The sequence below is a fragment of the Macaca thibetana genome, chromosome 6 (assembly GCF_024542745.1).
Source record: "Macaca thibetana thibetana isolate TM-01 chromosome 6, ASM2454274v1, whole genome shotgun sequence".
Classification (NCBI taxonomy): Eukaryota; Metazoa; Chordata; class Mammalia; order Primates; family Cercopithecidae; genus Macaca; species Macaca thibetana.
This window is the reverse complement of record NC_065583.1, coordinates 168,610,995-168,625,344: the sequence shown is the minus strand read 5'-3', so window position 1 is coordinate 168,625,344 and position 14,350 is coordinate 168,610,995.

Sequence of the window (14,350 nt, the reverse complement as noted above, 5' to 3'; positions counted from 1 at the left end):
GGAAACATAATAAGAATATTTTTTTAACTGTTATATAATTCATTTATTTGAATCAATACAAAAACAATACACACTTTGTCTGATGAGATATGGTGATCTCCCCTAAGGATTTGATAAAATAGGGTATCTCAAGATCATTTTAAGAAATGTCCCTATATCAAATTATTCCGCACTTAAAAATTCCTTCACAAATATCAGAGATTGGGCAAGTCTGGATTCCAAGAGAAAGTTAAGAGCTAAGCAAGATTCAGTAGGAGCCATATATATACATTTTTTCCTTGAGCTATGATTAAGTTCTTTGCATCTGTTGTGTGAATATCCCTGCCAGAGTGAACAGATTGGAATTCCATCCTATGAGCAAAACCAACAGCATCTGGCTTTTGCTGAAACGTGCAACACAGAAAGCCATCTTGAAAATGCAACCAGTCGTCATGCCAGCATCCTGCAGTTAGTTTAGCAATTGGGGACCCAAAGAACTCGTGTGGATTTGTGACACCAGAATGGATTTTGAGTCTATGTAATTAATGAATGAATTCCTAGCAGATGTATTGCCAAGCTAAGAGATCTACGTTATTTTTCTATTTTAATCTATGCACCACATGCCTGGTTTCCTGAGTTTAGGCTCTGGCAGTAGCTATCTCTGAATTGCTACGGCTTCCCATAAGGAGCTTACCTCTCTGTGGCAATACTTCTACTACATTGAATACAAATTTTCACTTGAATAAATACGATTGGATAGGTCCACAGTGAAGAAAAAGTATGATTATAACAAAGAAACGCAGTATAATGAAGTCCACAGCAGCTTTGTGACTTACCCATTGCTCGGGGTTCTTAATGGTAACAGAGTAAGTCCAGAGCACACATTGCCCAGCTCTGTGCGAAGGAAGATCTGCATGTGGATTCAGGCTATTATGTCTCTACTACATCCATCATGTTTATCTTTTGCTCTGGACATTTTCTTTCTAACCTCTTTAGCTGCCTCTCATAGGACATGATTTTCATGAATGTGCAGTGGTGGAAGAGAATTTTCTTTACCCCGCAGGGGCATCTGAGATTATTATCGGTATGTGGAAGGAAACAGCTTGCATTCAGAACAGACTCGAACAATCCTGACAATTTCTATTAGAAACATGTTGACTACAGACACCTAAATGATTATTTTTACAAAGAAATTTTGCTTACTTAGATCTCAGATATCATGGTGAAATCACAAGTCTAGTTAGCACTAATCATTAGGATGATTCCACAAATGCAGTTCCACCATGTTGGAGGTCCTCTCTCCTAGGAAAATGCATGTTAAAACGTTACATTTCAAATGACAATTGATATCTAGTTTTGAAGGATAAAGAAGATTATTATCTTATAAAAATATTTATCATCAATTTTTTAAGCCTCATAATTAAAATATAATTTAAATATTTTTATTTTAAGTGGAAAATGTGGCTTACATGTACACAGATATGTTTAGATATATTAAGTGCTGAAGTTCAAGTAAATAAATCAAAAGAGTAGCTAAAATTAATCATCTTCTCTACTAAACTGAACATTCTTTCTGACTTCCTTAGTGTATAAATAATGCACATGTTTCTCGGGGATTCAGCTCCAGGTTCTAGCCTCAGTCATCTTTTCTCATATCTCCATCCTCCTGTATGCACCTTTGATAATTCTTGCTTTCCTTCTATTTCTCTTGCTAGATATTTATTCTCTCTATTACCAAGGTCCCTAGAGCAATCTTTACTCTCCACATCTATGCAATCTAAGTTCACAAGCATCCTGCCATAGAGGAACTTCTCCATGCACCATGCTGATAAGGTCCATATCTTGCTCAGACACCTTCCATTCAACCTTTAAGCATTTTTGGTAATTTGTTTAATTAAAAGGCACCATCCTTCTCAGGCACAATAGATGGGTCACACAAGGTACTTTCTATTTCCATTGCCCCCTCCTGGGAAGCCTGGGAGTGCCCAGCTTGTCCTTAAACTTTTAAGAAAGTCTTTTCATAGAGAACCCTGCATTTACCATTGACTCAGCTCTTCCTACAGCCACCACTCAGTCAAAGTTGCTCTATCTTGGAGAGAGGCTCACCATACCAGCTGGATACCTCTGCAGGACGATACTTCCCCAAGGGAATTGAAATTGATAGGGACAAAAAACACTTACTTTTTTACATATAAAGCACAGATACATATATATAATGTATGTATGTTTATATATGCATATATATGGATATATATGTGTATACATGTATACTATATATAATAGACACACATATAGATAGATACATATGCCCCTATATATACATATACACACAAAAATGCCCAGTATATATCTGAATTTGTATGTAGATAGGGAGCGATTAGATAGATACATATACCCCTATATATACATATACACACACAAATGCACAGTATATATCTGAATTTGTATGTAGATAGGGAGCGATCTGAGAAGAGGGGTCTAAAATATCTCATTAGTGGGGTGATAATGACAGAAAGGTTGAGGAGCATTGCCATTGCACTGTCTAAACCCAATGGGGTTAACAAGCTCGGATCTCTCTAACAAGCTGCAGTGAACACGCGGCCTCATGGCCAGCACGACCTTCTTGGAGCAGAGACGTTTGTTTCCAGCTGTGGGGAGTTGGCCACTAACGGGAGAAAAATCGTTACACTGTATCACTACAGTATACGTCAAAATGACTGAAAGATTGCTTTTTTAATTGGTAAATGGGTAGAAAGATTGAAATTCAATAATCCCATCAAAATAAGCAGTAATGGCCCAGTGTTCTGTCCAAGTTCTTCCTTCCCTTAGCAAGAAATATTATTTAAGGAATAATTAATGAAATAATAAAGAAATATTTAACTAATATTAACGATAGTTACTGTTTGAATATCAATGATGGTTCTGTCATGAAGCTGAAATTCCTAATTCTATGTTTTCTTTTAAGCCCTGAAACAGCGTTATAGACATGTATTGTTATCACCATTTTACAAGGGAAGAAACTAAACTTGAAAAGCTTAAATGATTTATTGATAGTCAAAGAGTTCATTCTGAAAGTTAAGATTCAAACCTGGGTCTCTTTAATTCAAAATCCTATAATCTTACTCACTCATATACCAGAAAGATAACCTATTAAAACTATCTTGGGAGGCGGGGGCGGGTGGATCACCTGAGGTCAGGAGTTAGAGACCAGTCTGGCCAACATGGCGAAACCCTGATTCTACTAAAAATATAAAAATTAGCCAGGCATGGTGGTGTGCACCTGTAATCCCAGCTACACAGGAGCCTGAGGCAGGAGATTCACTGGAATCTGGGAGGCAGAGGCTGCAGTGTGTCGAGATTGTGCCACTGCACTCCAACCTGGGCAACAGAGTAAGACTCCATTTCAAACAAAAAAGAAAAACAAAAACAAAACTCCTATTGGTAGAATCCAGGAAGTGATGTGCCATGTTAAGGGCAATTGCATCTCCGGAGAACTGGAATTGGGAACCAGAAGGTAAGAGGCAGAGAGCAAAAACTTCAAAGCACTTCAAAGCGGGGGTGTGTTCCCTACTGAGTCTCTAGAATTATGGGTAAGAAACTTTGTTTCCACACGGTCTATAGTTGAATTCTAGTTCTAAGGACAAGCCAGGATTTGTTTTCAGGGACTAGAATGCCGGCAAACTATCCAACTGTATGCGTCTTTACTGTCAAGCATTTATGTTGACTCAACAATGTTTAACAGATAAAGACTCACCAAGTAAATGCTGCTTGTCAGCTTCCTGTTAGCTCAGTAGGCACTGAAAACCACAGCACTTCTGAGCTAGTACTGCACAAGCTTTGCAGTGCTCACGGTGAGTCACTCACCCAAACACATCCAAAGGTGGCCCAGAAGTGCTTGACTGAGTGGCTGCAGGTGACTGGGGGCTTAGGGGAACTTATAAACGTGGGAGATTGCATCATGAATTACATCCCTCAGAGAAGTGCTGCTGAGTGGGGAACCCTGGCTGTTTATGTGAGTTTTCTGGAACATAGCAGGCAAAGTCCCTACATAGCCTGGAAAGCAGAATCCACAAATAGCAAAAGGGGCAGCATCACAAACCCCAAATATCTGAGGGAGGGACCCAGGCAGCTTTGTGCAGCAAGATAACCACACAACACAACTAGTCAAGTCACAATGCCAGGCTTTCCAGGATTGAACAAGTTTGGTCAATGCCAATTGTAGAACAACATTCTACAGTGACCAAGGCCCATAGACTAGTGACCGCCCACACAGTGACCCTGACACTTCTCAGTCCCTCCGGGTCAAGGCATTGCTAGGGTTCCCCAGGCGTGACAGTGGTCCTGGTAAGGAGTCAATGTAAACAGCATCGTAAGTGAGAAACCTGAGGGGAAGAGGTTCTTTTCCCCATGGTTGTCTTAAAGCGGAAGCCCAAATTCCCATCTCTTCAGAAAAACCAAGAGGACTATTTTGAAGTCTGCAAGGTGGGGAGCAGTGGTCTCCTATATTTTTGGATCCCCACACAGCAACAAGTTGGGATAACATCTTGATGACATGTTGAAAAATGCCATATGATATTTAAGGGTGTGTACCATATCTGTTCTAATATTTGCAATGGCGGGCAGAGAAAGAGAAAGAGAGAATATTATATGGTCTTCGAAGTTAGGTAACCTTTCCAGCATATGAAATATTTAAATATTCTGATTGTAAGTATATTTAATCTGTCTTTCTCTTCTGTCGCTATCTCTGTCTTTCCTTTTTTATACTAAGTAAACTTTCTCAGCCTAGAATTTGAGCCCAGCCAGATCCTCTCTTGGGTGGGAGATGATGAGTGCTTGTCTACTGTTAGTGTCCCGCAGACCAAGGCAGGCAGTGAAGCACCTGGCGGACCTGTCACTGATGGTACATTTCCTGTGGATCCCAGCAGGCCACGGCCTTGCATCCATCAGCCCATCATGGACTGGGAGACAGTAAGAGGTGACTGTGGCAGTGAGCCTCCAGAAGCCTGTGAATATATTTTACTGAAAAGTCAACACATGAGATGATATTCGGATTTTGTTTCTCAAATGTTTATGTATTTTATAATCACACAGCTAATTGTTGAAACTCTGTAGTGACTTGTGTCAGCAGAGAAAAGATTTTCTAATCAGCTTTCCTTTTTAAGCAAAATCTTGCCCAGATTTCACTATGTAAATCGCACCCGTGGAAGGGCTGCCTTGGTGGAAGGAAGTGGGACTCCTGGTGTCCTGGGTTCAGGCTCAGTCTCCCACTGCCCTCCAGTGACCGCAGCACCCCTACCCCCAGGGATCAGCATGGTCAGGAGCTGGGAACAGGTGGACACGTCCCGGGGCCTAGTTACAAGTGCTTTTAGTCACAGTTTGTGAAGGCCCCAAAGGATTTTATATTAAAAATTCTACAGAGTTTAGTAGTCTTCCCAACACAGATTGGGGAATTATTTAAGAAAGGTTAAGGGGCATCCCCAAAGTCACACAGCTGAAAGAGAAGTCAGTATGATCACCTAGGTCTGTCACCATTTGGTTCAGTTGTGTTTACACCACCTTTGCTTCCCATTAAACAACTGTACCGTGGGCTGAGGGCTAACTTACTGCGTGTTGGTCCGTTGCTCAGCCTCTTGTGCCAGCATAGCCCTAATAAAGAGGCCTGCACACAAGTAGGGGCTGTGGTAAAGTGCTCGGGGTCAGGAATCCAGATGAAAAGAAGCGCTAAGAGTCTGTTGGATTTCCTAGGGCTTCTAACACTAGGAAGTCATGATAAATGACTTTATCTTTTTACTCTGATACTATTTTTGGTTGTGTCATTTTCAGAAGTTTGTTGCTCACAAAAGTTCACAAATACAACTACAAATCTCTATGTAGTGCTCAATAGTTAAATTAGCTTTTCTTCTCTTTAGAATCAATGGGACACCATCTATATTTCTCTTAGTTGCTCAGAGCTATTTGAAATACACATAGCTTTAAATCCAACTGTTATCCCATGGCCCTAACTGGAAATATAATTACTTTAAGGAGTTACAAAAGTGGTTAATTAAAAAATAAACTTGACTGAAAGTTACATGTGGATTTTCTTGGCAAATCAACAAAAATGAAGTTGACATTATTATTGTACAACAATGTTTACTTGCAAGTCTTTCTCCTCTATTTTATTGTAATTTTCTATGAGTAACATCAGCATTTAGTTCTTAGTAAAATGAATGAATGAATTTATTAAACATAAGTAAACAACTGTATATCTTTAAATAAATTGGCTTTGAGTTTATACAGCATCTACATTAAAATAAGTTAGAGGTAGTGTCCCAAAGGGTTAAGACGAAATTTCTGATAAAATAAGCTTAGTAAAATATACACACAGTAATGTGAACATGTTCTTATTCTTGAATTCATTTTCCACTCTTTTCAGATTAACTTGGGGTGAATTAATTAAGTCTGCATCCTACTGGGCAAAGTCCTTTCCTCATTACTTTGTTTCTGCTCCCCTCTCTTCCTGTTGACGCTGATGGACCACCAGCCCTAAAATAGATACTAATTATTTTCCACCTTTTACCTCTCACTGTTGAAAGTAGTGCATGATGCTTTTACTGTGAGACTCCATTAACACAGAGTTCATTAAAGCCATAGATAATAAATGAATGTACAAGAGCAAAGATTTTGTTGAGTTAAAGATACAAATAATACAAATCACAAACAGAAAGACAAATATCGTACAGAAAATTTTACCCACTCTGTTTTTATTATGGAAGAGGTAAAACCTGATGCTTGTCATGCAGAAGTAATCCTGCGCTAGTGGTTGTAGGAGTTTCTGTCCATTGCTGACTTTATATGTGAAGTAGCATCATTAGTAATCTTGGGACTGCTGAATCTGGCACACATTTTTCACATAAACTTCTTCAATAAATTTAGTTTCATTTTAGTAGGACAGTGGCCATGAGCCAATCACTGAGCCAATGAGTATTGTTAAAAAAGAAGGCTTTATTCAGGTGCTGCAACCGAGGAGATCGGAGATGAGTCTCAAATCCATCTCCCTGATCAACTAAAATTAGGAGTCTATATTAAGCAGAAATGTAACTACATACAGGAAAACAGGATGGGGGGCACGATAAAGGAGAGAAATTGGTCAACAGGAAGCAGGTGGTTGGTTAGGCAACCGTGATGCGTGAGGAGCCTGGTTCCTCATTGTCCAGATGCTGAGTTTTAATTCCTTGATATTATCTAGGAGGTCTGATGATTGGTTTCCTGAGAAGGGAACTCTGATAAAACAACTATAACTTTCTCAAGTTTTAAGACTGGTCAGTGTCAATTTCTATGTTCATTCAAAAGAAACCACAAACCTGAGTTCTGTGGGTCCAGTTTTAAGTTGACTGGCTTGTAACAAAGTATACTTCATGATCTGAGAATACAACAAAACTAACTTCTCTACATGGTATTAACATGCAGATTGTAAATTTATTAGCAAATGTCCTAAGTAATCAGTAATAACCTATCATTACCATTGTAATAGAATTTACTAAGCAATTTTGGAATTACACTCAATCTCTGTATGGGGTAAAAATGAAAACTATTTTATTCCTTTTATAGATGTAGAAACCAAGGCTCAGAGACCTTCAAAGATTACATAAAACCACTGCTCATAAATGATAAAACTGGTACCAGATCTCAGGTCTCCCAACTTTTACTCAATGTTTCTCCTGATACGTGGTAGTAAAAATGTGTCAATGCATAATGCAGTAAATGAAGTGATTAATTTTATGTGTCAACTTGACTGGGCCACAGAGTGCCCAGATATTTTGCCAAACATTATTCTAGGTGTTGTTGTGAAGGTGTTTTATGGATAAAAATAATGTTTAAATTGGTAGAATAGTGAAGCAGATTGCCCTACATAATGTGGATGGACCTCATTCAACCATTGGAAGGACTGAACACAAAATTCTATCTCCTGACAACCTTCAGACCAGGACTTGAACAGGCACACTGCAGATTTGGAAATTTCCAGCCACCAAAATTGTGTGAACTAATTCCTTATACTAAATCTCTTTTTATATATTTACATACGTGTATGTGTGTGTGTACAGGTATATATGTATACCTATATGTCACCCCCACAGGATAGCAGCTCCTCTAGACCAGTGTTGGTAATTTGCACTCTCCCTGAATCAGGAATCCTGAGACATGTTCCATGAAAGAAGGGTACTGGTGCCCCTATCAGTATTATACTGTAAATATGCACTTCAACAGTTCTGTTATATCAGTCAGGAAATAAAAAAAGAGGCTTTTAAAATATTGATACCAAGCCAAAAATATGTGCTGGAAATAAAACCATAGCCCAACCTTTTGTGTGTATAGGAATATTAAAATTCTAAACATAATTTTAGTAAACTAATGCCAGCAAGTTAAAAAAATTATACTCCTCTTTTAATCTGTTATTTGACAGGTTATAGATATTCTTGCTTCCCTTTTTTAAAACATTTTCAGTTGTTAAACTAAACTTGAAAAATTTTTAAAAAGGGAGGCAAGAACATCTATAACAAGTCAAATAACAGATTAAAGGAGAAACGTAACACCAGCATCTAAGTTGACTAAGAAGTAGTATCCTATAAAATTCCATATCAATCTTGGTAAAATCTTCACACCCTGGAAACTACAAGAAAAGTTTCACAGAAAATTGTATGTATTAGTCCATTTTCACACTGCTATAAAGAACTATCTTAGACTGGGTAATTTATAAAGAAAAGAGGTTTAATTGACTCATATTTCCACAGGCTTAACCGGAAGCATGACTGGAAGGCATCAGGAAATGTACAGTTACGGCAAAAGGCAAAGGGGAAGCAGGCACATCTTTACTATGGAAGAGCAGGAGAGAGAGAGAGAGAGAGCAAAGGGTGAAGTGTCACACACGTTAAACCGTCATATCTCATGAGAACTCACTCACTATCATGAGAACAGCATGAGAGAAATCCACCCCCATGATCCAAACACCTCCCACCAGGTCCCTCCTCCAATTTGACGTGAGATTTGGATGGGGACACAAATCCAAACCGTATCAGTATAAAATTCAGGGTGCATATAATCCTTAAAATATATAATCAGTACAAAGAAAATTAGGGAAAGTTACTGAACTCATTTTATGAGTTATTTTTATAACCTTGATAGCAAAAATAAAAGAAAAAATATAGGCCACTTTTATGTATAAACATAAAAAATTTAAAATCATAAATAAAATAATCATAAATCAAACCCAGGAATGCATTTAAAATAAAATATGATTAATTAGGGCTTTTTCCAAGATTACTAGAATGTTTTAAGTTTAATATTACTATTTACATTAATTAAATGAGAGAAAAGATCATCTAAAATATACAGAAAAATAACATTCAGCAACCATCAGAATTGATAAATTTCTTAACAAACTAGAAATAGTAAAGGACTTTTCTAATTGTAGCAATGTGACTACCAAAAACTAAAATGAATAATATGCACAGCATTAAACCGTTAAGATCATTCCCATTAAATTTAAAGTCAGAATCACCACTACCTTTCAACAACGTGTATAGAGTTCTTATCTTGTGCAATAAGATCAAAAATATAAAATAGATGTAAATATATTGGCTAATTGCAGAAAATATGATTGGCTACATAGAAAATAAGAGTATATAAGCTATTAAAACAAATGAGAGATTTAAGCAGTGTTTTCTAACTGTGTGATTAAAGAAATATCAACAGCAATGATGAGATCAAAAATAATTTTAAAAATAAACTCATTCAGAATAGTTACCAAATTCTTTATTGGGAAAGGGAGTACAAAGATGTATAAGACCTTATGGATAAGGTCTCTTCCTCTTAAACAATCTAACCAATCAAAATTAATTTATTCAAATGAAAAAAAAATGTGACCAAGTTAAACTGGATCTGACCATTTTCCTTTGACCTTGCTAATGGAACTGGGGCTGCAGTAGCCTTTCCTTATTCTTCCTAATTTTTCAGCTACAGCAGCCTTTCCTTCTTGCTGTCTGATTTTGCGAATGCTTACCTCATTGATATATGGAGGGACTTGCAAACATTGTTCTGAGGTAAATAAAGCTCAGCCTCAAATTCTGGGTGCCTGGATTTGAGTTAATCTCATTGCTATAAATATGTTTAGCACTTTTAGTGAGGAGTATTGAAAGGGCCAAGAACGGAAAGTGGGCTGCACTGACAGCTGTAATATTTCATTGAAAAACACACTCTCCACTTTGGGCAGTGGGGATTCTTTTGTTTAAAGAACATATTGGTGAGCTTTAAACCAATAACCCCCAACCTCCCCTATATTTTAACTGCCTGGGATTCTTTGTACTAATATGGTCTCAGAAATTGCTTTATGATCAATGGCCAGTTAGGAGGTCCCATCAGAAGGAAGCTGTCCTCCTTACCATTTCCACTTGATATAATTCCAGCCAAAAGTAAAGAGACTTCCACTTACTTAATGTCTGTGCTTTTGTTGGCTCACATGCAGTTTACGTTAGACTGGAAAAATCTCAGGATGCCCTTATGCCCTCTGTGACTCTTTTATGGGTGCGATAATTCTCAAGTAGGAAAAAAACGGTGTTAAAACATATTTTCCATGTGGTAATGTGCTGTTTCTTGCTTGTTTTCAACAAAGTACAAATGAGTTCTAAGCTAAATGTCATTAATGCAAGATCAACAGTCGTGATTCTTATGATTTATTTCCTTTACACATTTGGGGTTATTTTAAATAAATGTTGACTATGGTTGCAGTGACGACTTTCAGTTCTTCTAATATATTGTCTTAATACTTTGAAAAAAAGAAATTTCCTATGTTATCTGTGAGAGCATCAGTAGGTAAAAAGAAACTTGGGAGAAATTTGGCAATTATTCGCCAAAAATGTCGCCATGTGTGTCAAGCATTATCCAAAGATTTCATTTCTTGAAATACATCCCTGAAGTGAAGGGAGAAGAGTATAGATAAAGCAAATATGACCATTACTATTGGACCAGTTATTAAATGCATGGGGATTAATAATACATTTTCTACGTTGCTGTGTATGACTCAATGTTTCATAATAAAAGCAATTTAAAAAAATGAACTAGGCCGGGCATAGTGGCTCATGCCTGTAATCCCAACACTTTGGGGGGCCGAGGGGTGGATCCCCTGAGGTCAGGAGTTCAAGACCAGCCTGGCCAACATAGTGAAACCCCATCTCTACTAAAAATATGAAAAAATTGCCAGGCATGGTGGTGGACACCTGTAATTCAAGCTACTTGGGAGGCTGAGGCAGGAGAGTTGCTTGAACCTGGGAGGTGGAAGTTGCAGTGAGCTGAGATCGCACCACTGTAATCCAGCCTGAGCAAAAATAGTGAAACTCCCTCTCAAAAAAAAAAAAAAAAAAAAAAAAAATATGAGGCTATGATCCTTACCAAACTAACGCAGGAACAGAAAACCAAATACTGCATGTTCTCACTTATAAATGAAAGCTAAATGATGAGAACTTATGAAAGCAAAGAAGAAAACAACAGACACTGGGCCCACTTGAGGATGGAGAGTGGGAGGAGGGAGAGGAGCAGCAAAAATAACTATTGGGTACTGGGCTTAATTCCTGGGTCATGAAATAATCTGTACAACAAACCCTGCGACATGAGTGCCTATGTAACAAACCTTCACATGTACCCCCGAACATAAAATAAAAGTTAAAAAAGAAAAAGAAAAATGAAAAGCCTTGCCATTTTATGGTATCCAGGATTTTTTTAAAAAATATTTTTTGGTAAATCCAGATGAAAAAGAACATGGGTAACTTAGTAACAATGAGAAACTAAACTTTTTATTTTTCTTAATCAACCTTTAAGTATTTCCAGAAGATGTTTGAAAGATGTGTGCTGCACACATCATGAAAACACATTGCTTTAGAACAAATTTTTTGAACAATGATTTTACACTGGAATTTGAAGACTGCAAAGTATGAGATGGGCCATTCCTTTCCCTAAGCGATACAACTGTCTTTACTGAAAATATATTTTCTGAATTAAGGGCTTGAGCCAAAGTCCAATTTCCAAGCTATTCCCTGTAGTATCTGTGAGCTGGAGGCAAGGTCTTGGTTCGTTTTGTGTGTTGTTGCATCTCCTGTGTGAAGGTGAGTGCCCTGTGCATTTCAGGTGCCCAAGAAAGACTTGTAGCATAAAAAGTTACAAAATACGTTACTCCTCTGGCACTGTGACTGATCCATTTTTCTGTGTATTACATGTCTTTCCATTAAGAGCTTGCATTACAAGTGAAATACAAAAAAAAAAAAAAAGTCTTTTACTTTCTAACACCATTTAGAATCCTTTTTCCTCTAGGTGCTTAAACTTTTCTTGAAAAGTTACTACTACTGGAATCTCCCGAGAAGTAGAGAGGCCTACCATAATTACCTGTTAGAAAAATGGCAGGCTGGAGTGATTTTCCCCTGGCTGCCCTGGCCGTTGGTGACAGTTTGCCCCAGGAGTTTTCAGAAGTTCAGGAGGTCTGCTGAACATCTGAGCTGTATTTGCACGTGGGCCAAGCAGGCACCACACCATCAGGGAAGGACCTGGATCGGAAATGGAGAAGTGTGGGGTGCACTCGCAGTGGGGCCTGTAAATACAAGGTGAGTCCAAACTTGCATCAAACTGCCTACTTTGGCAGTGGTTGAAATCAAAGGTGGGTTACAGAACGGTGATACTGGGTACCAAGGGAACCTGCTGCAGGTCACCTCTTGTACCATCCAGATCTGTTTACCACCAACATTCAGTCGTTAAGGCCGTAACCGGCTGCAATGTCTACAAAAGGGGAGTTTATGAATATGTGGCATATGCTGCCTCTAATGGAATCCCTAAAGATACAGTTCAAATGGATGCAAGTTGCAATAACTTAAAATTAGTTAATGGATGCACTTAAAAATTAGAGAAGTCTTCTTAAGCTGCTTGACACACATGGCCCTCTAAAACCGTAACCATGTGGCCAACCCCTGCATCTTCTTGACCTGTGACTTACTAGAGCACACAAGGCATTCTGCTCTCCTACCTGACTAACACGGTGTCATCAGTCCAGTGGCTCAACATGACTTTCTATATAAGCATGACTTTCTCATCAAGGTCATGCTCTAGGTTTCTACAGAGAAGATGGATGAAAGACAGGGTCATTAACCTTGTCTGAGGTAAGTGGGTGATTATGTACGGCTGGAGCTGCTCATCTTAAATGAGAATGAATTTTCATCCCTTTTACTTATGGGGATTGAAAAAAATGCAACTGTGTGACGCTTTCTCGTGCATAGGAAGCCAACCCAAAATGTAGTGGCTTAAAAGAACTATTTATTTAACCTTTGGTTTTGTGGATTCATAATTTTGGCTAAGTTTCTTTGAGGGATTCTTTTGATTTGTTCAGGGCACGCTCATGCCTGGGTGATCAGCTGCTGGGCCAGCTGGGGTCCGGACTGTCTACAGTGGCCTGACCTGGGTGCCCTTCTTGGTTGTACAAAGTGTCTCATCCCGTTGTAGGCTGGCTTTTCCTGTGGCAGGAGAAACTCAGGGCAGGAGACAAGGGATACTCTGTAGAAAGGAGACAAGTTGCTGCCAGACCACCAGGTACAGCAATGACCAGAAGGAAAGAGCAGGCCAAGGGATTTGAGGTGGAGCATGAAACGTGACCTGCTCAGTGGCTGGAGACTGTAGGCGCTCCTAGAGCTTGAAACAGTGCTTCATTTTCAGCTACCTCAGTAGTCACAATTTCCATTTTGAATTTTGGGAATTTTTTCAGTTTCTATTTGATTTACCGTTCTGAGAATCTCCTCATTTGAAAATAAAATTGATAAATATTAGATAAGAAATATAGAAAATAATGTAATGCTTTTACTTTGAAAAGCCATCAGGAAATACTAAAAATGTGTAAATATCATAAACCCTCCTATGATATGATATTGCAACACAGCATGTTTGTCTCATGAGCAGAGCCTCAATGCTGTGATGAGCAGCTCCCAGTTCTCAGGAGTTTAACACACTCGAAGTCACTTCTCATGTGCAAGTGTTCAGTTGTGATTGCCCTCGATGTGATTTAGGGTCCCAGACTGTTTCCTACAGCCTCTAAGTCCTCTGTTGGGTCCTCTGCAACCTGGGAGCAGAGGAGGGAGGTAAGTGAGTAAGAAAGGTACAAGGGAGTTACTGTGAGTCAAACTGGAACTGGTTTCCATCATTTCCATACACAAAACACCAGGCAGATCTCAGACACAAGATGGACACAAACCACTTACATAAAGTTTTAAGAGGCAAAATTAGTCTATGATCTCTGAAGACAGAACAGGAGTTACCTAAGGGAGAGAGAGAGAAGAAGCTACTCAGTGAAGATCAAGAGGGGGAC